Source organism: Lathyrus oleraceus, chromosome 6 (assembly GCF_024323335.1).
Source record: "Lathyrus oleraceus cultivar Zhongwan6 chromosome 6, CAAS_Psat_ZW6_1.0, whole genome shotgun sequence".
In the NCBI taxonomy this organism is placed as follows: Eukaryota; Viridiplantae; Streptophyta; class Magnoliopsida; order Fabales; family Fabaceae; genus Lathyrus; species Lathyrus oleraceus.
In genome coordinates this window covers 141,389,535-141,416,873 of record NC_066584.1, presented here as the reverse complement: position 1 = coordinate 141,416,873, position 27,339 = coordinate 141,389,535, and positions in this window count along the sequence as shown.

Genomic DNA, 27,339 nt, shown 5'->3' with positions numbered 1-27,339 from the left:
TTGTATGCTATTTATATTTTGATGTTGTTTATGGAATATTGTATGAATAATTGTTGTGATTCTTATGTTAGGGGAAGCTATCTCATAGAGCTATTTCCTTTAGTTTCATTGTTTTAGTTTTGGTTATGATCTAATATGTAACCCAAGGGAGTGATTTTCTTTGTTTATGTTGAGATTTTCTGAGAGGCAATGTATGCTCTTGTATGTTTATGTTTCAGTGTGATAAACATTTGGAGACGACTTATGAATCGATGCTTTTAATTTATAATATGAAGTTTTACTATAGGATTTAATTTTATGTGTGTGTTAATTATAATTCTACTGTCATGATATCAAATGAGTTGGATGTCGTGCAAACATCCCAAGTACATATCAGATGAATTGATGTTGTGTAGACATCCTAAGTGAAATGGTGTGCATTAAAATATTATGTTGCATGTTTATTTAAATTAAGTGTTACATGATCAATAGGTGTGTGTGTTTCGAGAGGTGTAACATCCTATGTGTGTGTGTTAAGAAAAATATATGATTTAAGTATAACTATGTGTTAGGGAAATTGAGTGTTATATTAGTGGTATTAGAGTCTGGTCGGCCTGTCCGACCAGGTTGTTATAATGTTTATGCTCCCTTATATGCAAAATGTGTGTGAAAACACTGTAGTACTCGTTTGTTTTTCTTGCCACTGGTTTGTAGGAACGAGTTCGAAATAAGTGAGGAAGAAGCTTCTACTTCTCTAAGTTGTTTGAGGTGCAGAGGATTTGTTCAGCGTGTCGTAGATTAATTGGAAGCCAAATGAGAGAGTCATATCTGACTCGGTCGCTTAATAAATTTTCGAGGGCGATAATTCTCTAAGTGGGAGCGAGTTGTAACACCCCAAATTCGATCAATAAATTTAAATGAATTATTTAATTTTTATTTAATTATTTATTGTTTACTGTGCCTTTAAATGAAATTTGGTGATTATATGTGTTGTTGGGGGTGTAAAGATAATGATAGTCTGTGGTGAGAATGTAGGAGTTTGATAGAATAATTAGAAAATAACTAAATAAATAAAAATTAAAAATAAAATTTATGGCTTTATATTAGAAATTATTTAATTAATTATATAATTGAGAAAATATGAGTTAGTAAAGAAATAAGAGACAATGAGGATATTTAGGAGAATAAGTTGGGGGTAGTAAATGAAATGCCTAAATGGAGAATTAAGTTTTATTTATAAATAGGAGATTGAGGAAAAATTAAATTTATTATTAATATGAGTTTAATAACTAAATTAGGAAAATAGAATAATATGAGTTTGAGGTTATAGTCTTAGTTAAAAGTGTTGAGGGGCTAATGATATAATTAAAATAATTGTTTACAAAACCCTAAGTATATATTATAAAAGATGAGGGAGAGTTATATTTAATCCAATTCTCAGAGAACTTGAGAAAGAGGCAAGAGGAGAACCCTAGAGCTAGAAGATTAGAGGAAAACCATTCAATAAGAGCTTGCTTGTTGGAATTCTAAGTAAGGGGGAGAATAACTTTCAATAGGGTTTATGCATGAGGGGTATGGTAGAGGAGTATTTAACCTCCAATGGGGCATTGGGTTGCTCATGAAATTTTGAGTTTCTATGATATTATGATGTCGATTGCCTGAATAGATGTGTATTTTCGTGTATAATTTGGTATGTGTTTACTGTTTTTAAATTTTTAATATTTTTCACCTTTGTCTAAAGTTTGAAGCTTTGGGGTTAATATATTTTCGGGAAAATTGAGAATTATATGTGTTAAATTATTATTTTAATCATTAGATTTTGTTGTACGTCATATTCTGAGATTGAGTTTTTTTACAGAATCGAAGTTGGAGGCCCGAAAGGGCTTTTATGATGGAAAACACAAAAAGGTAAATTCTAGATATTTACCCATGGATTTTGGGACTTTTATGAACTGGCCGTGGGAAAAAATTAGTTTTAGGTGACGTCCGTCAACCCTCATGACTTCCGTTATGTCTAACAAAAAATATCATAACTTGAGTTCTGTAACTCAGAACGAGGCGTGATTTGAAGCATTGGAAAGCTAACGTGTAATATATTTAATGGTGATGCATTAAGGGGATGATCGTGAACTTAATGAAATGAATATACTATTTTACTTAAGGTGTAATGTCGATGATTGTGTTTCTAGCTGCTGAGTTGAGTTTTATGTATTGTGTTGTCGTGTGATTCATGTTAATTATTATTGGGCATGTTTTAGGTGACTTAAATTAATTAATTGTATGATTACATTGGATTGTTGAGTTTTAATAATTAATTTAGAAAAACTATTTAATTGTTATAATTAAATCGATAATGCTATTTTTTGTTGTTACGTGATTAACGAAAAATGATGTTTTGTTTGCATAAGTTTTGTTGTATATGGTGTATTAATATTTTAGTTACGTGATACTTTTATGCGAATATGCATACTTGTTGTTGTGGTGGTGGTATTTTGAAGGGGGAAATATGTTGTTATACATTATTTATGTTTTGATGTTGTTTATGGAACATTGTATGATTAATTGTTTTGATCCTTATGTCTGCACAATGAGTTGATTAAATTGATGTTTTGTTTGAAATATAATTCTATTGAGATAAATTATTAGCATGCTTATGTTGCACTTTTGATTGATAATGTGAATTTTGTGATTTTTGTGTGATGTAATCCAAAGAAGGGATTATTAGAGTTGTCAATGCATTACGTTAGGATCAGAAGAGGGGTCGTAACTCATTGATTTGATGATATGATCGTGCATCTTAAGAGTATTGTCAAGAGGCATGTATGCTAGTTCAGAAGAGGGGACTAGTGGCTTGTCCCAAGCTCGGAAGAGGGGGATCATGGGTTCATAAGAGAGGACCCGGTTCTAGAGAAAACCAAATGTTGAGTTGGTACTACATGCATATGCATAGAGTTTCATAGACGAGTTGCATTGCATAACGAGTCATATGTGTATTTGTTGATATATATTTGTTGAGTTGTGATTGATTTGGTGAGTTGGATGTGGGAACATAATTGATATACTGTGATTGAGATTGGGTAGAATATGCTATGTGTTTAATATCCTACCTTGCAGTATATGCCTGTTAGTATTGTTTGTGATTTCTCACCCCTTTTGTTTGAATGTTGCCTTTAGATGGGCACCATGCATATACTCAAGAGGAGAGACGCTGCTGTGAGTGAAAGCTAGCTCCTGGAGATATTTAATTTAGTTTTGTTGTTTTAGTTTTGGTTATGATCTAAGATGTAACACTGGGGAGTGATTTTTTTTATGTTGAGATTTTCTAAGAGACAATGTATGCTCTCGTATGTTTGTGTTTTGGTGTGATAAGCATTTGGATAAGACTTACGAGTCGATGCTTTTAAATTATAATATGGAGTTTTACTATGGGATTTAATTTGGTGTGTGTGTTAATTATGATTCCGCTGCCATGATATCAAATGAGTTGGATGTCGTGTAAACATCCCAAGTACATATCAAATGAATTGATGTCGTGTAAACATCCTAAGTGCGATGGTGTGCATTAAATCATTGTGTTACATATTTATTTAGATTAAGTGATACATGATCAGTAGATGAGTGTATTTCGAGAGGTGTAACATCCTATGTGTGAATGTTGTGAAAAATATATGATTTAATTATAAGTATGCATTGGGGAAATTAGGTGTTACAATGAGCACTTCGAGTCTCAAAGTCAAGAATGACTCACATTTGATTGCAAATTAGGTCACCATGGAATTTCACACGAAAGAGGCCCAACTGATCAAATATATCATTAAGGGAACATATTTTTTAGCCATTTGTAAAGAACTTAAACAAAGAAATAGTAATAAAGCCAAAGAGTTAGAAAAGATATATCTTCTTTGTCGGATACCTCTTTGGTGTTTTTCTTATGATGGTCGATAATGTAATTTTTTTAGATGAAATGTTCGAAGATAAACTAGTTTACAGTTTCCACTGTGTGGGGGGGGGGGGGGGGGGTGAAGGTTTCACCTATAGTTCGAAGCCCTTTGATAGCTGCTATTTTGAACAAAGTCGACATAAGCATTCCATAGGGAAATTGAAATGTGTTTGTCGAACCGTCCCAAAAGAAGATCGATGAAAGCAAATGGCATGGTTATACCTAGGGTTGGTTCTAGATAAGTGGATTACGTCGAAGATACCTAGGTCTTCCCAATGTTTTTTCCTTTTGTTTTGGACCTTGTCGAGCCAGGCAATATAATCTTTGTTCTGAGATGGGGGAGCTGATTGGAAAACACGCATATGCGTTTCCATGAAGGTTAGGTCGAGAGAGCGTTATTCAAACACAGAAGGTATAACAAACATGATGGCATGGGAAGAAGTTCTTCACCTTTCCAGGGTGTCACTTAGCCGTAGGAAACTGACCTAAGAATGCTAAAAGTTTATCAGAGAGGGAGAAAGGAATGATCACCTTTTTAGCCAAAATGGAAATTTTCTCTTTGATAAATCGTGGTTTAGGTACAAAACATCTCCCATTGTCATCTTCTAATTCCGAAATCATGAATGCCAAAGGATTTTTGCAGGCATCTATTTTGAGAGTTGAAGTGGAAGCTACCATGTTTGAGTTTTATAAGCTTGGTGTGAGAGAAAATGAGTTTTTTCTTTGTGTAAAACATTTTGATTGTGAAGCATGAGAGAAGAAGATTGAAAGAGGGTATGAAATGAGTATTTATCGGAACGACTGCCCTCCAAATGCTAGACACATGGAAAATGTCTGTTAAGCTGAGATGCTTCATTTTCTTAGGAAGTGGGAAAGTTGATAGAAGTCAATAAATTATGCAAACCCGTGATCTCTAAGAAAATAGGAGTAATGATGATATTTTGAAAGAATCCTTTGGAAATGACCATTTGCATTAAAGTTCTAATGATGACACTGATGTCAGCGAAAGGTTTTGAACAATGTCAAAAATAATTTCAAAAACGCCACTTTACTCTTTTTGATTAAAAGGAAAGTCGAAACATCGCATTTTGAGGGGCAATTTGTGATCGAATTTTCGAAACCAACCTTGATTGTAAGGATTTAGAATTTTTTTGAAGACTTTGATGATTTGGTTTTTTCTTAGGTCAAAATTGTCATTCAACCATGAGATAAAGCATGTGTTTTTCGACAAACTAATTTTGTCGGATGTAGTTGGTGATTTTGGTCGAATTTCCAAGCAGTTAAAGATTAGGGATTTGTTAGTTTTTGGACTTAGTGAAATTCCAAGTTTTAATATATGATGTTACTCTTCACACGGTCAAACAGGGCAAGCCGATAAGGTAAAATAGTTATTCAATGACACATGGAAGCTTGTCGAGAGTGAATATTGCATGGAGACGAAGATATGGCGTAATTTGATGTGTCGACCGTTGCATATGGCTATGTTAGGACTAGTGTATAAGTAGTGTTCACTTTTAGTTTTAGGCGTCCTCAATTTTACACAAATTCTAAAAACTCAAAGTATCCAAGTGTTTAGTGAGAAAAGAGTGTTTTGAGAATGTATGTATTTGTGGTTTGTTTTATAATTAATTTCTTTGCTTTCAAGTCATTTACTGCTTTCTGAAGTTATTTTCAAATCTTTTACTTTCGACATTAAATGTCATCATATTCAAACCTATGATTTTTTCACAATATGTCATGGGATCTTTTCGAGTTTAATCCCTTAAGTGAGATCAAACTTGTTATTGTTTACCAAATTTCACAATAAATAATAGGAAGGGTAGCATATTCACACAAATCAACAAACACATCACATATTCATAACAATGAAACAATTCACAATACTTTTATGTATGCAATATGACCAACAATCTCGACTCAATGCATGTGGTACCAATTTGAGCATCAGAGTCATGTTACTGATTTTTATCCATACTCGCTCCCATCCCATCTTCTGAACTAGAGCCCACTATAATCGTCATTGATCCCCACTACTGAATCAGTAACACTTTACCGATCTAATTATTGAAATCAGTTACTCGCTCCTGATCCCTACTTCTGAACCAGAGCTCACCATAATTGACAATGATCCCTATGTGTGAATCAATAACACATCACTGATCCCGTTATTGAAATCAACTACTCGCTCCCGGTCCCCACCTCTGATCCAGAGCTCACCATAATCATCACTGTCCCCACTTCTAAATCAGTAACGCTTTACTGATCCCATTACTAAAATCAGTTACTCGCTCCCAGTCTCCACTTCTAAACCATAGCTCACCATTGAATCGAAGTTTGTACACCTTGAGCACATACTTAACAATAACATGCAAATATGATCATTCACAATCGGCCCCACTTCTGACCGTGTACACCACCAATAAATCCATCACCTTAACACAATAAGTATGATATGTAAATATATTCAACAGTACATAATCATACAATTTTATCCACATTCCTAATGTTATTCAATTTCTCATAATATTTTATCACAATAATATCATATCAATATTAATATCAACATCCCTCCTCATGTGTAATCATTAATTCAATCAATTATAACAACCAAAACAAAATGTTTTCATTATTATTAACCATCAATTAACATTACACAACAAGTAACATAGTATAATGACGTCTTCAAGTACATTATTAACCTTTTATGACCTTAGCATGAGGTAGTAGTACACATTAGCTTTCCAACGCTTCAAGTCGCGCCTCAAACAAAGTCACAAAACTCAAGTTACGTCATTTTTAATTCTACAATTTCGCACCCATATAGTGGTAACCGGTTACACTCAGTGTGTAACTTGTTACAAACACGAAAAATGGAGCAAAACCCCATTTTTCTCACAGGTAACTGGTTACCAACTGTTAGTAGCCGATTACCACTATGCTAGAGTCCAAATTCATCATTGGAGCTCTATCAAAGTATAACGGTAAATTCATGACCATCAAGCTATAGATAAACTTTAAGTCAATAAAACCAGAGTCGCCACCGCGCTTTTATTGTTTCAAAAGAAAAGGGAAAAGTAAGAACAAAACCCAAAGATAAGAAGTTTTCAAATCAAAACTAATAAAATGCCAGAGATTATAGGTAAGGGGGTTGGTTACACAAAGGGAAGGTATTAACACCCAAAGTGTCCCAGGTATTCCTAGGGAGCCCTTTTTTGTGTGCAAGTGTTTTGGTAAAAATGATGTTTGATAAAAATATAGAGTGGGGGGATGCGAAAATAATTCATTAATTATATTTTTGTGTTTGACAAGACCTTCGGTCTTATGCCTACGTACCAACATAAAAATGAGGGATCAAAACCGCGTAGTTCGTGGTAAAAATTTCATAGAAGTTGGTGAATTGATTTTAATGAAAAGTTTAAATGAAAAGACACAAAATACCAAAGATTTGAATGAGGTTGTTAGTTCTTTTTCTCTTTTTAAAATTAAAGTCAATATGGTTAAGTTCATTCACAATTTTGATTTAAGAAAGATATCAAAACTTCAGTGGCATAAGGCCAAAGTTTCTAATCATTAAAACATGTCTAAGTTAAAAACACAAACAAAAAAAGTTTTTAAAAAGAGAGAGAGATTTTGAATTTAAAGAAGTGGGAGGAGATGAAGAGACTATCCTAGACAAAAATTAAAAGTTAGAATTTGAAAATACCTGACCAATGTGTAGTAGGGTATTCGTTACCTTTAGATTTATTGACTAAATCAAAAGTAAACATACAATTCGAGTCGCCACCACACTTTTATTTATCCAAAGGAAAGGTTAAAAAGCGAACAAAAACCAAGTAAGAAGTTTTATCAATTCAAAAACTAATAAAAATGTTAGAGATCTAGGTAAAGGGGTTGGTTATGAAATGTCAGAGATCCTTAGTACTCTAAGGGAGCCCTTTTTGCAAATGTGTGTTGTAGGTTGGTATTTGTGAAAATATTTGTGCAAACAAGATTGGAGGGATGAGAAGAGAATATACATTATATTTATAATTTTATTGTTTGAATGGATGAACCCATTGCCTACGTACCATCACAAAGGTAGGATCAAAACCTCGTAGTTCGGGGTAAAAATCTCAAAAGATTGGTGAATTGATTTGATCAAAAGCCTTAAGGTCTTTTGTTTTCAAAGGGAGAAAACTCAACCTAAAACAACAATCCACCATGTGAGGAGAGCTTCAACATACTAGTGAGGGGTTAACCCTATAATAAGTATGGAAGACTTATAGTCCAAACACTAAGGATAAGGTGAGGTTTACATCAACCATTATGATAACTCAAACCTATGGCTAATTTTTATGAAAAAGGTTTTAGAAAAGGTGGCCATTGGAACCACAAAAACAAGTTGAAATGAGTTGTATTTACAAGTTAGGAGTATTCACAAAATAAATTCAAAGTTGAATTAAGGTTCATTCACAATGAGTATTAATGAAAAGATTTTGAAAAGTCAAAGGCATAAGGCCTAGGTTTCTAATTTGAAAACAATGTCAAAGTTGGCACAAAATGAGTTTGGCTTGGGTTAGAGTGGAGAGAAGAAGAGAAGGGCTAGTCCTAAAGCATACAAAGATAAGAGAAGAGATAAAACCCTTGGAGTTCCTTTTCTTGAAATCATAGAGATGATTCAAGATGCTCCTTTCCTTTGGACTTAGCAAGCAACAAGCAATCAAAACAAATATACATTCAAGCTCTTAGGATCTCCATTTGGCTTGTCTCTTATAACTTGGCTATTCATGACAATGGTCCTTCCTACTATCTCAAAATGGAATCCCTATCATACAAGAACAAAAATCAAAAAGTTCACAACACAATAAGAGGAATGGACAAAGAATGAGTTTAGATTAGGGGTCCTTTGAAGTCAACTTGAAGATTTAGCATTCTAAAGGAATGAGGCCTAGTTGCTCTTCAACAAGTTTAACATTCTAAAGGCATGAGGCCTAGTTGCTCTTCAACAAGTTTAACATTCTAAAGGTATGAGGCCTAGTTGCTCTTGAACTCCTTTAAGCATAGGTAAGGTCCTAGTTCTAAGTCCTTTCTCCTTTTTTTGCATTGGGTTAACACAAACAAAGCCAAAACAATCACAAAGCAACAATATATTTATATACAATAATGAGCTCAAATGAGCAAAAGGAAAATGAAATAAACATAAAATATGTGCTCAAGTGAGCAAAATGAAAAGCAATATGAATAAATGAGCAAGAAAGTAAATTGCATTAAAGTAAATTGCATTAAAGTAAATTGCATTAAAGTAAATTGCAAGAAATAAATGCTCAAATTAAAGTTAGTAATGAGTGGTTATGTTAGTGTGTCATAAGACAATTTAGCGCTATGTTAAGCAATCGTAAGTGGACTAATGTAGTAGTCACACCTATCTGAGGTCGGTCAATAAAACTATAGGCAAATAAACACAAGTTAGAGATCATGACTAGTAAGCCAAGCTCCTACAGTTTGCCATGTCAAAAGAAAAGAGGAAGGCCTTGTATGGATTTTAAGTTTTTTGCTTGACCAAGAAGCAACCTATCTTGGACCCAAAGCAACTCACTTGATCTTTGATCAAGTTGAGTTTGATTTGGATCAAAGAAGGTTAAGCCTCTCATATGTCAAGACTAACCACAAATCATTAACTCATTGGCCAAAATAAAAAAAGAAAAGAGATGAAGATGTAATGAATAAAAGGAGAATTCAAATGACATATCAAAATACAATGATCAAATGTGAATCAAATCATCATCAACCAATGTAAAACAGAAGAGAAATGAAGATTAGAAGTCAACAAAATCAAACATATTTTTTGGTATTTTTTGAAATTAAAATAAATGCAAAATTAAAATGGACAAAATATGGTCAAACCTCAAATTCAATTCAAATCAACTTCAACAAGTCCAATTGAATTCTCATAAGTCTAACATGGTCAAACAAAGTTTGACAAATTTTCTCAATAATTTTTGAAAACAGAAACTATTTAAAATCAATTAAAAACAATGAAAAATAACATAAATGAATTAAAATCTCAAATAAATTTCAAATCAATTAAGAAATTGATGGGACTATTTTTCATAGACTTATCATGATCCATATGTGTTAAGAAAATATTTTTGGAATTTTCAGATATCAAAACGTATTTAAAATGAATTAAAAACTACTCAAAACAAAATAATTCACAAAAAATATTAAATGAAGTCACAAAAATAATTAAAAATCATATTATGAAACAAGATTTTTCAAGAAAATTTTTGGTGTTGGTCTCATATTTTTGTGACTTCAAATAAAGTAATTATGAATTTTTGAAATTAAAAGGAATTAAAAGAAATTAAGACAGAAAATAGAAAATAGGAAAAATCAGGAGCGCTTGGATCTGATTCATTAAATGACTCGGCTCCATCAAGCGGTCTAGAAGCGCTGATGCACCATGGTCTCAAGTCAAATGCGCAACATGCATATTTAAAATAAGTCAAACAAATGCAAGGCTGAGATTAGAACGTATGAACATCATCCAATGGCTCAGATGCATCCACGTGGGGATGGTGGTGGAAACCACCATCTTCTCCGGCTAGAGAACAAATTCCAACCACCACGCGCAGGTTTTTCAACCTCAACAAAAATGAAAAACTATGGTACCAAAATGAAGCTGGGGTGATGTACATCACCCATGTAACCTTGGATTGTCCTCAATGTTTATATTTAATGAGAAATCTGAGCTTGAAAATCACGGTACACAAACTGAAATGGCTCAAATCATGAAATCAAGACCACCAATGGCCTGCCTCTTGCTCGAGGACTTCAGAAAACAGTTCCAATAAAGCAATTCACATTGTATGATAAGATTCAGATCAAAATAGTTGAGTGGTCTACCTTTGAAGAGCAGGTTTGAAAAGCATGATTCCTTCAAGCTTTTGATTCCAATTTGATCAGGAGATGCAATGTGGATGCAAGGCTAAGGAATTAAGACTTGAAGATCAACTAAGGATGTTGAAATTCAAGCTTGAAATTGAGAAATGAAAAACAAAAATTCCTTTGAGTGAGGTTGGGATTCCAATTCTGCAGGGTTTCAGATCACCTTAAGGTTGAAATTTGAATGAGCAAGGCCCTCTATTTATAGCTGAGCTGAAGGCAAGGCAATGAAATGCTCGTGTGCATGAAGATTGGGTCCTCCATGCATGGGCCTGTACAGGCGCATGTGAGGCCCAAAAGTGGATGGAATTGCAAGCTGATATCATTTGCAAATGGTTTGGACGTGTAAAAGGTCTGGTGTTTGCTTGTGCATGAAGTGACAAAGTGAATTGCATAATTGAACATAAACCTTTAGCTCTTCGAAAGTCCCACATGGAAAATCCAAACATGGTGGTGTAAGTAATGGTCGGAAAGCTCTTGACATAAGGAACAAAATCTATGTTGGGAAAAAATCCATTTGGAGTTTGGAAATTCATGAAAACTGACTTTGAAGTTTGAGGTACAAAACATGTATAGATTTCCTTTGAATTTTATTTCCAAAAGTGATCAACTTCAAGCCTTTCTGTTTTAATGATGCAAGCCTCAAATGAAAAAACCTCTAACATCAAAGTTGTATATATTTTCAAGATGATCAATTTAGGCTTAAATTTTGCATCATTTAGATTTTTAATGAGAGAGTTATTGGCACTTGAAGTTGGATATTTTTTAAATTCAATGGTTTTGGTCCAAAGTGACCTATAATGTTTTGTATTATCACATGTGTTTCTTTTAGGATTATGAAATTTTGTCCAAAATAACATTTGAATTATACATCTTAATATTTCCAATGCAATTGTTATCACCTCAAAATCATAAAGATTGAGGAAGTTAGGTCCTTGGGAAGTTGACCCAAAATTAGGGTTTCAGTCAAAAGGACCTATAATGTTTTGAAATTAATGATGACCTTCCAAGTTTCAAATGGATTTTTTATGAACATTAAAGTTGTTCATATGTTTCTCAAGAACATATTTTCTCTTGGGGTCATCTTCATTTGACAAACAAATCAAAAGGTGTGTCTCAGTGAATCTCAGTTTAGTCAGATGACTTGACTGGTCAACTTCTAAAGGCCAAACTTCAAATCTTGATGAATGAATGAATGAGGATACTCACATAGGTTCACATATGCATAAAATAATGAATGAAATAACTTACCTTGATTGAATTTGATCGTAGTTTGAGGTTGCTTCATGAGCAAGGCACAGTCAATGCACAATTGAATTAGGGTTTCCTTGGGAAACAATCATCAAGCTCTTTGGGTTATCTTGATCAAATTGGAAAATTGAGATACTTGGGAGACATATATGATGATTAGGAACCTTGTGGATCATTTTCATGCTTGTTCTCATCTTTATCTAGCCACTTCATTGAGCATAGGAGCCTCCTAGGAGCATGGTGAGCACATGATCACTTGAGCTTCAAAACAAAAGAAGTTAGTGACATATTTTTGTGCTTTTGGTTAGTAAACAAAATAGGAAAAGCAATAATATAAAATACAAGCATGCTTGGTGGTCTCAAACCAACTCACACAAGTCCCAACCCTAGGGTAAATGAGCCACACATGCTACGATCCTTGAGGCAAATGCATTGAGCAATGATATGATGCCATGAGGGATCTTAAGGTCAAAATTATGGTCTTACACAATGGGATGCAATCCAACATACAATAATGTCATATAGAAACCTATTTCCCTTTGGACTTTAGCAAGCAACAAGCATAAGCAGTCCAAGCAATTATATGAAGACCAATGCATCAAATAAAGCTAGCCATAATATCCAAGCAAGCACTCCAATAGCTAGAAGTCTTCAATGCCTTCCAATGTATTAGTGGAAGTATTTCCTTGGTAAACTCATAGAAACAATCATTTGATATAAACAATGAGAATTATATAACAATTTAAGCGCAAAGACAAAGTAACAGATGAATCCAAGTGGAAATCAAGGCTTGCATCAGATGAAAGGCACTATCAAAGATAGCTCAGTCTCAGATACTGGAATTAGACAAGTCCTTTAGCATAGGGAATGTTGCCTAATTCTAAGTCCAAAAGTTCAAATGAAGTCCAATAGTCCACCAAGATACTTTTTAGGGTTTTTTTTTTGTTGTTATTAGGTATTTTAAGGTCCTAAGACCATAAACAAAAACAAAGACAAGCAAGCAATATATACATTCACAAGATATGGCTCAAATGAGCAAAGTAAAAATGACTGAAACATAAACATCTTGCATGAAATGTAAATGGCAATGAATGATAAAGATACTGGAATTTAAATTGCACAAAGCAAAGGACTTGAAAGTAAAGCAACATTAATAGAAAGTTAGTCAATGGTTAGTCAAATGTTAGTGAAGAGTTTTAATTGGTTAAGTCATTCTTTGGAGAACACTCAACCACTCATTCACAAGTATGAATCCATGAACCAAGACATCATCCATGAGAAGGGCTCCAACTTGGATAAATCAATAGGTATGCCACTAGCTCTCACAAATGGAAAAAAGTTCAAGTTTTCACACAATGCCATGAAGAATGGGAAACTTACAATCTCATTTACTAGAATCATATGCCTTGCGGGACAAATTTAGTTCTATGTTAAGCAATCGTAATTGGACTTATGTAGAAGTCACAACTATTTGAGGTCGAGCAATAAGAATATAGGTGTTAATGCATGTTAGATATTTGGTACAAAGAATCAAACTCCTAAAACATACCACATACTAAAAAAGGGGAGGGACCTATCTTAGTCAGGCTCATGTTGATTCATCTAACACAAGGTCATCGATGAATCAACTAACATTAGACATTAGAGAAAACATTGGTCAATGATGGATTGGGAAAGAATAGGGATGAAGATGAAGAGGGAAGGGGAAGTATAAACCCAAATTGATCATAGGAGGAATTTCATCTGATCAATACTATCCATTTATTTTGTGAGATGAAATGTACATTTCATCAATCCCCTAAATCCAATAGTATTAGTCAAACAAAAGTCAAATCAACCCTGATCAAGGTCAAATAGAAAGTCAAACATCACAAGACCAATTAAATGGCTAAACACAATTTTTAAACAATTATTCAATCAAAAATCAATTTTAAAATAAAATTAAATGCATTTTTAAATGGACCAAACCTCAAATCCCTTCAAAACACCAAATAAACGACCAAGGGATTTATCCTAGGTCAAACAAGGTCAAAGGACCTTAGACAAAAAAAATTATAATTTTTGGAAAGTCAAAAGTATTTTAAAATATTTAAAAGCAAGTCAAACATCATTTAATTCACAAAAAATATCAAAATTAATCTAAAAAATGATTTTAATTCAAAATACGGAAGAGAAAAATATTTAATGATTTTTGGTGAAAGTCCCATATTTTTTTAGATTAAAAATGAAATTTCTATGAATAAAATAAAATAAAAGGATTAAACATAAAGTCAGAAATTATAAAGAAATTCAAAAAAACAAGGGTCATCATATCTCCCTCATTAATTGAGGTGGCATATCTGATGGCCACGTGCGCGCTATCCACCATAGTCTCTAGTCAACGCGTAGCACAAGTGGTAATCAAAATGGAGGGTTGAGCTTATAATGTGGTATCATGATCAGATGTCCTGGGACGTCCCAGTGTAGCACCGGAGCCCTAACTCCGGTCATCTTCTCTGGTGGACCTCCCCGGATTGGTCCACCACCAACAATCAAGAAAATGAGAAGTGAATACACCATTTTAAAGGAAAAAAGCTCAGGAACTCGAATATGGCCTCAATTTCTCATAATTCCAAGTATATTGAAAGATACGAGGATTTGAATTTTAAGGTACACGATCTGAGTTGCTTCAATTTAACCTCAAAGAAACTCAATCTTGTTGCCTACATTGGCAGGGTTTTAGACAACCAATAAATAAGCAGAATTATGGAGAAATGAGAGAGAATCAAAGACTTGAAAATCTGGAAAAATCACCTTTGGGTTGCAGTGATTTGACTTGATCTCAATGCAATTCCACTTAGTTCTTCCTCCTCTTGCTTGCAGGAGTTAAATGAAGTAAAAATGGCTATGAATCCTTGGAGTTCTAGTTCACAAACAGAAGTTGAATCAAGAACCCGATTTTAATGAAATCATCAAGGTATTCTAGGGAATGAGGTTCTGAGATTGCTTGGCATTGCTTGGGCAAATGGTCCTCCTCAATCTGAGGCAATGCACTTCGTTATATAGGCTATGGAATTTATTTCTACACCATTTCAAATTCGAGCCAAAAATAGAAATTTCATGTGCATGGGTGCATGGACATGCACTAGCCCAAAATGATGATTGCATTGAGTCCAAATTCATGCACAAATGCTACTGATGTCATAACATGGAGCCATGCAAAGGTAATTGGAATTTGAGTTTAAAAGTTGCTAAAACAAGCCATGAGAAGAATCCATGTGCAAGTCCCTCAATTCTTTTCCAAATAAAGTGATCTTGGACTCTTTGGAAATGTGACATGAAGGGGAAAAACTTTGGTGTTGAAGACTTCCATTTGGAACTTGGATCATGATGAATTTTGAGGTGGAAGTTGGAGAAATCAAACATGGTTGAAAATTTTCTAAGTACAAAGTCAAATGACCACTTCTTCCACTTTGAATAACTTTTGCTATGAGCTTCAAATGAAAATCATTTCTTCACCAACGTTGTATATATTTCATTCCTTTTCAATTTGGTCATAAATTTGACACCATTTAGATTTGGAATGATGGAGTTATGGATTTTAGAAGTTGAGGCAAATTGCTTGTTCAAGGATGATGACCCAAAATGACCTATAATGTTTCCTCTTGGCACATCCCTTGCAAGTAGAATTTGGCATTTCTCACAGAATCAAAGTTGGATAGGACATCTTAAAATTGATCATGAAACTTGGATGGACTTCATATCATACAAATTGAGCAAGTTATGGTTCTTGGAAGTTGACCTCCGAACTAGGGTACTGACAAAATGACATATACTCTTTCACCATAAAAAATGACTTTACAAGCAAAATTAGCTTTTGATGCATTCCAGAAGGAACACTCACCGGGGAGACAGAGACTCTGAGGGATAAAAAGTTATGCGTAGGCCAGGCTACGACTTGAAAACTGCCGGAGACGTGAGGGTATTTCCATAAATAAATCAATGGAAAGACTCGGACTCAGGATAACACAAATATAGCAAGAAACACCCGTTGGAGAAATGCATAAACTAGGACGAGACTGAAACGCAAAAGGGAAATCGATTTCAGAGAAATATGAAACCAAACTCAATTGGGGAAGAAAAACTTCAACACATGAGTAAAAGAGATATATTATCTACTATCGGTTACTAGGTAAAAAGATAATACACTCAGACAAAGGGACATCCATTACCGGTTAGGGTAAACATATCAAGGATGACTCGTTGAGAAAAATGAGGCATATTCATTACCGGTTACTGGGTAAGAATAACCTACTGGGGAAAAGAAATTAAATAGGAATTACGACTACCTGTAACTGGGCAGAAGACCAAAGAGAGAGTATTCGTCACTGGTTAAAGTGAACATATCAAGGATAAACTTAAAGGAAGAATATCTGTCACCGGTTAGGATGAACATATCAAGGATAGACTGCCGGGGGAAATATAATTTACAACTACCGGTTATTGGGAAGAAGACCAAAGAAAGAGAAAATTTGTCACCAGTTAAAGTGAACATATCAAGGATAGACTCAGAGGGGAGAATAGGATTTATATCTACCTTTTACTGGATAGAATACCACAAATAGGAATTACAACTACCGGTTACTGGGTAGAATACAGAAGAAAGAGAAAACCCGTCACCGGTTAAGATGAACATATCAAGGATAAACTCTTCTGGGGAAAGTAGGAATTACAAATACCTATTTATTGGGTAGAATACCAAACGGGAAGAATATCCATCATCGGTTAATATTAACATATCAAGGATAGACTTGCTGGGGAAACGAAAAGAAACGAATCCGTTGGAGAAAAACAAAGAAGTACATTACCTTTTACTGGTTACTGGGTAAATTAACACAGGTTAAGTATTCAACATCAAGAAGAATATTACCAGTTACTGGGTAATAAATTCTTGGGTACCAAAAGATCTATCTAGGTAAGAACTAGAAAGAAACAATCAAACAAGACTCAACCCAATGAGAATATAACTCAAGGGGAGTGGTTTCATCCAGATAATGGTCTGGGGAGGAAACTGAAATAATCATCTACGAGGAAATAACTCAGTGGGGAAGGAGAAAAGATAAACTTTTTCTGCTTAAAGAGGCTGACACTCTACCATTGGAGGAGGACAGACACACCAAATCTATATGGGGAAATAATATCACCAAAGTAGAGGATCAAAAGGAAGGTCAATATGATAATAATGAACAATGAAATATCTGATGTTATGTTTTATGCATGTATATGCATGAGTAAGTATATGATTATGCTGACAAACGAGCACAAAGGATATAAACAATGAAGGTCTGAATCATCACAACTAGATACTTGGCTAATCTCAACAAAATGGAAACACCAATTGAAGAACCTGCTAGGGATGAAAATAAATCATCAAGGATATAAAATCCTAACTACAAGATGAATATTCCAATCAACTCTGGCTGGGAAAAGGCATGAAGAACATGCATCCAACCCTAAATGCTGAGGATAAAGAGGGATCTGCTGAGGATAAAGAGGGATTTGTTAAGGATCCCAATAAGTCAATGCTGTGGGGGATTTTAAGTCAATACCATGTCAAATGGGAGACAACCTTGCAGAGGACACCATCAATACTGCTCAAAACCAAGCATTGCTGGGAGAAAAGCTTCTACCAGAAAATGGAAGTCCGTTGGGGTCTCAAGTCACAGCAAGAGATAAAACACTGAGTGAGGAGAACTAGACGCTTTACTGGGGACTCCATATCAAAAACATCTCTGTGGGACTTCACTAAGGATACAACAATCTATCAGGACAAATTAAAGGCCACATGAGGATACAAAGATCAACAAAAGTCATCAGACTCTTCTTGGAGATTGAGAAATAAACCAATTCCACAGTACCAAAATATCAACTGGATTTGTAGACTCACACAAGGGATAAACTGTCATGGCTATGTAACATACAAATAGACGTGTTGGGGATTTGGAGACCAAATAAAGGTTCCAAAATAATCCAGGTTTCATCCACCAATACAAAAACTGAGAAACATGCGAAAGCATGAACACCTCAGCTGGGGAAAGATAAATTATAAAGGGAACAAATCATCACCTCTACCGGGCATGAAAACCCAACAAACATGCTAGGGATGAACAATGAACTATTGCGGAGGTAAAATCACCAAACCACTGCTCTGGGAAGACCAACAACGCTTCACACACCAATACTTACCTTCCTTGAGATTGTTGTTGACGTTCCTTTTTGAAATTGATTATTCTTAAAGTAAATGTCGTATTATTTTAAGAAAAACGATTGTTCATTGATTTATTTATTTCAAAATTATCATCATAAAAATTCAATTTTAAAACAGAAACAAATAAGAATATGAAATAATTGGATAAAAGCTCAACTTTATTTAATAGAATGGTAGTCCACTAATGGCGGGACTCCATGGATCTTTACAAAGTTTGAAAATGGTAATTTACCTGGAAAAAGGCTACATTGAACACAATGACCAATACTCTCCTTACCAACTTCAAAACCACTGTGCTTGTCTTTGGTTGAGAAGGATGAATCAGAACCAAATGAATGCTCAAAACTGCTTCAACGATTAGGACCAATCAGATGCAGTTACTTGCCATGATCCCTTATTTTTTCCTAGATAGCCCTAAGGCGGGGTATCTAATCTATCGGGATAAATTTTTTGTTTTATGTCTCTAACTTTTTCCTAGATCGCCCTTTCGGGTTTTCAATCCACCGAGACGCTCATTTTTTCCTAAGCCGTCATTTCGAGTTTTCAACTTAGCGATCTGTTCTTTTCTTTTTTAGGTGAAGTATTTCTTGACTGCATCAACATTCACAGGACGCGTGAACTCTTCACCATCCATAGTTGTAAGAATCAAAGCACCGCCTGAAAAGGCTCTCTTAACAACATATGGGCCTTCATAATTAGGAGTCCACTTGCCCCTAGCATCAGATTTGAAAGATAGAATCTTCTTGAGCACGAGGTCACATTCTCTGAACACACGAGGCTTAACCTTCTTATTGAAAGCTTTCTTCATTCTCTATTGTTATAACTAACCATGGAACGTGGCAGTCAATCTCTTCTCTTCAATCAAATTCACTTGATCATATCTGGTCTGACACCATTCAGCTTCAGTCAACTTGGCTTCCATCAATACACACAATGATGGGATCTCAACCTCTACTAGGAGCATAAGTTACATGCCATAAACAAGAATGAAAGGGGTTTCCTCTGTTGAAGTGCGGATGGATGTACGGTACCCATGCAAAGCAAATAGGAGTATTTCATGCCAATCTTTATATGTTACAACCATCTTCTAGATGATCTTCTTGATATTTTTGTTCGCAGCTTCAACAACCCCATTCATCTTAGGTCTGTAGGGAGAAGAATTATAATGTGAAATCTTGAAGTCTTTGCAGAGAGCTTCCACCATATTATTATTCAAGTTCGATCCATTATCATTAATGATCTTACTTGGCACACCATAATGGCATATAATCTGATTCTTGATAAACCTTACAATAACTTGCTTGGTCACATTTTCATATGATGTCGCTTCAACCCACTCTGTAAAGTAATCAATAGCCACCAAAATGAAACGATGTCCGTTCGAAGCTCTGGGTTCAATCATGCCAATTATATCAATTCCCCACATGGACAGGGGCAATGGAGAGGAAATGACATTCAACAGTGTCAGAGAAACATAAATTTTATCTGTATAAATTTGACACTTGTGGCATTTCTTCACAAGCTTACAACAGTCAGATTCCATTGTCAGCCAATAGTAACCTGCTCTTAATATCTTTTTTGCCATAGCATGCCCATTGGAATAAGTACCAAAGGAACCTTCATGGACTTCAGTCATCAACAGCTCTACTTCGTGTCTATCCGCACATTTGAATAAAACCATATCAAAATTTCTCTTATAAAGCACATCATCGTTCAGGTAAAAGTTGCCAACTAATCTTCTCAAAGTCTTCTTATCTTTCAAAGATTCCCCTGACGGGTAAATCTGACTTTGGAGGAAATATTTGATATCATAATACCATGGCTTTTCATCTTTGACTTATTCAACAACAAATACATGAGTTGGCCTATCAAGACGCATCACAATCAAATTGGGAACTTCATTCAAAAATTTCACTACAATCATGGAAGCCAACGTTGCAAGAGCATATTCCATCCAATTTGCATCTCGAGGAATATGATGAAACTCAACCTTTATGAAGAAAGTTGATATCCTCCTCGCATAATCTCTATACGGTATCAATCCGGGTTGATTCGTCTCCCATTCACCTTTGATCTGATTCACAACCAAAGTTGAATCTCCATAGACGTCAAGATATTTAATTATGAGTTCAATGGCTTCTTCAAGCCCCATAATGCAAGCTTCATACTCAGCCATATTGTTTGTACATTTGAAGGTCAATCTAGCTGTAAACAGAAAATGAGTGCCTTGAGGAGTAATAATCACTGCCCTAATGCCATTACCATATGAATTAACAGCTCCATCAAATACCATGCCCCAACGGGAACCAGGTTCTGGCTGTTCTTCAAGCAATGGTTCAGCACAATCTTTCATCTTCAAATATAAAATCTCTTCATCAGGAAAATCATATTGCACTGATTGATAATCTTCAATAGGTTGGTGAGCCAAATGGTCAGCCAAGACACTACCTTTAATATTTTTGAGATCGGTATTCAATATCATACTCAGATAACAACATCTGCCAACGGGAGATCCTCCCAGTTAAAGCAGACTTCTCAAAAATGTACTTGATTGGATCCATTTTCGATATCAATCAAGTAGTATGATTCAACATATACTGGCGCAGACGCTTAGCAGCCCAAGCCAATGCGCAACATGTCTTCTCAAGCATAGAATACTGAGTCTCACAGTCGGTTAACTTCTTACTGAGGTAGTAAATTGCATATTCTTTCTTCCCATATTCATCTTGCTGACCAAGAACACAACTCATACTCTCATCAAGCACAGTCAAATACATGGTCAAAGCTCTTCCCTCAACAGGCGGAGACAAAATCGAAGGCTCAAGCAGATACTCTCTGATACTATCAAAACCTTTCTGGAAATCTCCAGTCCAATCACAAGATTGATCTTTCCGAAGAAGCTTAAATATAGGCGCACATGTGGCAGTCATATGCGATATAAATCTTGAAATATAGTTCAAGCGGCCGAGAAAACCTCTGACTTGCTTCTCAGTTTTGGGCGAAGGTATCTCTTGTATTGCTTTGACCTTGGTAGGACCAACTTTATTACCCTTCTCGCTAACAAAAAAGCCCAACAACTTACCAGAACGAACACCAAAAGTACACTTATTGGGATTCAAGCGGAGTTTATACTTCCTCAAACGCTAGAATAACTTCAACAAATGCTCAACATGCTATTCTTCATCACTTGATTTAGCAATCATATCATCAACATAGACTTCAATCTCTTTATGCACCATATCATGAAAAAGAGTGGTCATAGTTCTCTGGTACGTTGCACCAACATTCTTTAAACCGAAATGCATCACTCAATAACAAAATATTCCCCAAGATGTAATCAATGTGGCCTTCTCTATATCTTCAGGTTCCATCTTAATCTGATTATAACCAGAAAATCCGTCCATAAACGAAAAGACTTTGAATTTAGCTGTATTATCTACTAACATATCAATGTCTGGCAGAGTAAAATCATCTTTCGGACTGGCTTTATTCAAATCTCTATAGTTAACACACATACGGACTTTTCCATCCTTCTTCGGAACATGCACAATATTGGCCACCCATTGCGGATACTCGGAGGTAATAAGGAAACCAACATCAATCTGCTTATACACTTCCTCCTTAATCTTCACTGCCATATGAGTTCTTCTCAACTTCTACTTGATCGACGGGCATTCTGGCTTCAAAGGAAATCTATGCTCCACAATCTCAGAATCCAAACCAGGAATATCTTGATAGGACCAAGCAAACACATCATAATACTCTCGAAGAAGATCAACTAACCCCTTCGTTGCTTCTGGACCTAGTTGAGACCTAATCTTGACTTCCTTGACATCATCCTCGAAACCCAAGTTGACTAATTCAATCTGCTCTTCAAACGGCTGAATGACTTTTTCCTCGCGCTCAAGCAAACAGGACAACTCATCAGATACTTCTTCATCATCATTCTCTTCCTCAGCTTCAAACACAGGAAAATCAAAGTTTGGAGAGGGAGTAGGACCATTACATTCAATGGGTTTGAGACCCAGCCTACATAATGATTTGATATTTTTATTTTAGATAAGTGAGTGCAAACAAATATTATGCAGATGGAAAAAATTATTATTTATTTATGTTTTTTGTGATTACCATTTTTCAGGAAAAGCAAAAATTAAAAATAAAACATCATAGATGTGGATGAATAAAATTGCATTTTATTGATGATAATAAGGAAAATGCCCAATAATGTTTCACTTCTCCCTTAGGCATAGGAGAAGGATTTTTCTTAAAATAAAAAACAAATGACTTTGAGCAGTGCATAACAACAGGAACATCAACAACAACCCAATTGTTGCAAGTCTGGCCGTGTGTTACAAAATTCTCACCAACTTTATCTTCATCATTGTCTTCAATAATGGAAGTTGAGTGTTGATCATCCTTGTGAATGAACCCTCCACTGCGGAAAACTTCTTGCATAGCCTTGACATTGGCGTTGAATGGCCCTTGCTGAAATCCCAACCCTGCTTTATTCTTGTTCTCAATGACTTCCACCACGCGACCCCATCTGTCGGTGCTACCTGCCTAAACAACCTCTTTGGCATCCTTTATAGAAGATATGGGTTCCCCAACCTTCTTCAATTTATCAGCAACATACAAAGCTTAGGACGACGCTCCAACCTCTTCTTCAGTATCTACATAAGTAAAGGTTGAAAAATGGCTTACTAACAGCGCTTTCTCACCACCAAAAACGACAAGCTTGTTGTTCTTCACAAATTTCAGCTTCTGGTACAGAGTAGATGTCACAGCGCCAGCTTCATGGATCCAAGGCCTTCCAACAAGCAACTATAGGCCGGGTGAAAATCCATTACTTGAAAAGTAATTTGAAAATCACTCGGACCTATCTTAACCGTAATGTCCACTTCTCCAATGACAGTTTTTTGAGAATCGTCAAACGCTTTAACAACCACGCCACTGTACCTCATCGGACGCCTTGATACAAAAGTCTTGATAGAGTTGATTTGGGCAATGCATTCAATGACGAACCAGTGTCAACCAACACATTGGACAGAGTGTCCTCCTTGCAATTCGTTGAAATATGAAGCGCCAAGTTGTGATTTCTACCTTCCTCGGGAAGTTCTTCATCACAAAAGCTCAGGTTATTACAAGAAGTGACGTTGACAACAATATGGCCAAACTGATCCACAGTAACATCATGTTCCACGTAAGCTTGTTCCAATACTCTCTACAATGCTTCCCTGTGTGCCTCAGAATTCATCAGCAATGACAACACATATATTTTTGACGGAGTTTGAAGTAACTGTTCCACAATGTGAAATTCACTTCTCTTAATCATGCGCAACAATCGAATCAACTACAAGAATCTATGCCTTCTTCCCCGTGGAAACATCTTCTATAATCTTAGGAAATACCTGGTTGAACACACGAACACTACGGGTCACCTTCACTACATTTGAGATATTCACCACTGAATTTACAACTGAAAGAGGAACCTCTTGACCATTCTCAATCATGGTGGCGTTATACTTGTATGGCACGGCTTTATCGGATGAATAGGGGATGGGGCCCGCTAATCGTATAACCAACGACAATATCAATATGTTTTCCTTCTTACTGATGCTATCAAATTGAATGACTACCCGCTCAGGGGTTTCGAATACCAGCACGATGACGTTCACATCATCCCCCACATACCTCGACTGTTGAACCCGAATAACATTCTCATCCATCAACCTTTAAATATCCCTTTTAACAATTATACACCCTTGAGGGTTAACACTGCAAATAACACAACCATCATGGTGATGTTCACAATGGCTCCCCAGGCATAAATCTCTGTGAATCTCCACCAAGGACCTACTAATACGGTGCACATCAAATACCCTGAAATTCCCAGGACAACCGTCTACCATGTTCACAAAAGTGTTACCATGAGTAGGCAACGAGTTAGCTTTAACATTTGGCGCTCCGTCCTCAAAGGACACCATACCACTCTTGATTAGCTTCTGAACCTCGTACTTTAAGGGATAACAGTTTTCGGTATCATGACCAGGAGCTCCCTGGTGAAAAGCACAACAGGTTTGAACCACCACGGCAGTGGCTCAGGAATTTGTGGTGGATTCCTTGGTTGGATCAGATTCTTGACTACCAAGGACGGGTATAGTTCTACATATGTCATAGGAATATGGTCAAAAGAGACCTTCTTCCTCTCGAAATTCTGATGATAATTGTTGTTGTTGTAGCTGGTACGTTGTTGTGGTTGTTGTTGATGTTGTTGTTGAATTGGAACTAATTGATTTGCTAGATTATTGATGAAAACTGGAATTACTTATGATACTTGATGCTAATGTTGACGGGATTGGGAATTCTTCCTCATAGGAGGCCTCCTCTACCTCCCTATTGATACTGCATTAGTTTCTCCTTCCTTCTTTTTGGAGAAGCTACCACCATACTTCTTGCTCGTTTACGCTTCATCTTTGGATAAACTCCCCTCTCTGACGCCTTCTTCCAATCTCATCCCCATGTTTACCATCTTGGTAAAATCATTAAGGGCACTTGCGATCATACGTTCATAATAAAATGAACTCAGTGTCTTCAAGAATATCTTAGTTTTTTCCTTTTCTTCCAAAGGTGGACTAATCTAAGCAACTAACTCCCTCCACCTTTGAGCATATTCTTTGAATGTCTCCTCGTCCTTCTAAGACATTGACCTTAAATGATCCCTATCTGGCGCCATATCGACATTGTAGTTATATTGTTTGACAAAGGCCTCGCCCAAGTCATTAAAAGAACGAACATTGCACTATCCAAGCCCATGTACCATCTAAGAGCAACTCCAGTCAAACTATCCTGGAAGTAGTGAATAAGCAGCTGGGCATTGTCGGTTTGAGTAGACATCTTTCTAGCATACATGACAAGATGACTTAAGGGACAAGTATTCCCCTTGTACTTTTTAAAGTCTGGGACCTTGAACTTCACCGGAATCTTGATATTGGGAACTAAACACAACTCGATAACACTCTTACCAAATAAACCATTTCCTCTTAGGGTCTTCAATTCCTTGTGCAACTCAAGAAACTGATCCTTCATCTTATCATCTTTTCATAAACATTTGGACCTTCAGAAGGCTAATAATGGTATATGGTTTCCTCAACACGAGGCAGAGCATGCACAATGGGAAGAGGTACAAACAGGATCGGGCTAGATGCCCATATGGAAGCAAATGTTGGAGTGTATCCCTCAGGCACAAAGTTTAGTGGCATTTCCCACGGGAACCCAGTAGGCATAGCAGGCGTAGATTGGCTGGCAGCAGCAACAGGTACAGATAAAGAAGAAATCTCCGATATGGAAGTCCTTTGAGGAAGAGGAGTTGGAGGAGGAGGAGATAGTTGGTTCTGAGTAGCAATCATAGACTCCGTCAAGGCTGTAAGTCTGGAAATCTCATCCTTCAATTCTCTTTTCTCTCGTTCAAGGTGCTCCATTCTTTTCAGTCGATTAGCTCGGTTGTTATAGTAATGAGTCAGCTTGGCTGATACATAGAAGAAGAATTGATAAGACCCCTGGCGGAAGAAACCTGTTATGCAAATGATGCATGAAATGAAATGTTTTTTTTATTGTTTTTTAATTTCAAGGAACATATGAAGTCTTACTTGCAAATATTTTCAATTAGTAATAACACTTATCAATAACAATTCAATGGACCATAAAATATCTTTTTATTCATAGAATTTTTGGAAGGATTACACTGAGTACAATTTCCGAAACCATAATACAAATACAAGAGAAAAAGGAAATTATCATCCTAAAGATCCCTAGAAACTGTATCATATGATCTGGCTAAGGGAGTGTACTTCCTTTTGATGTGTCAAATCTCTGACTCAAAGGACGTCTTCATCTGATCCTTCTCGAGGAAAAGCTGATCAACAATCTCCTTCCAAGCATCGGAAGGCTAAGGCATACTAGAGGAAACTAAATCCTTTGGCTCTCTCTGTCTCTTCATTGCACGATCCTCAAGAATCTCAATGAGTGCATCTTTGCCTTTCGGCTCAAGCTGCAACTCCTTATGCTTTCGGTTCAAAACATGGAATCACTCTTCCCAAAGGTCCTTTTCTTGCTTCATCTTAGCTAGTGCATCTTCCAACTCCTCTACGTCTTGGTTAAGGAGAGTTGATGACTTAACCACAACCACAACCACAAACATAGGTCTCTCACAAGCGTACAACATCTTGAGCTCTAAAGCTCTCTTCTTCACTCAAATAGTGTAAGCTTCCAAAGCTACACAATTGCATGGACCAAGCTCGAATCTTCCTTTCCTATGCACATTGAGCCAAACACGCACCATTCTACTCTTCAGATGTTGGGGATTTTTACCCTCTTGATAGAATAGACCTTCTAACTGAACGTTATTAGGCTTATCTCTCAAGGGGAACCCAAGTTGACGACGGGCTAAAGCAGGGTCATACCAAACAATAATATCCAATGAGGGGCACTTTAGAGAACTCACCACAACTGTCAATAATATCCAATCTACCTAATGCAGAATCATACCAAACAATATCATCATTATTGAGAGACATAAGTCTTTGAGACCATCGTAGACATTGTCGGTTTTCCAAGAAAGCATACGTCTGAGGCAAGTGTGAAATAAACCACTTGTACAGAAGAGGAACACAACACATAATAGTCCCACCAACTTTAGAGTTTCTCAAATGCAAAGAGAAGTACATGCCACCCAACAGAGTCGGAATAGGATTCCCAATCTAGAAAATACTAATGGGATTAACATCAACAAAAATATCGATGTTAGGGAATAAAGCTAAGCCATAGATGAGCAATGCAAAGATAGCTTCAAAAGCATCCATACTACTGTAAGACCCCAATTTTGACCCTAATATCCCTCATGTTATCTCATCATATGCATTGGCTTTGGGATCACACCTTGTCATCCTCCTTACCCCTTATTCATTGGGTTTGCATTGGGAGAGATCACCAAGCACTTTTG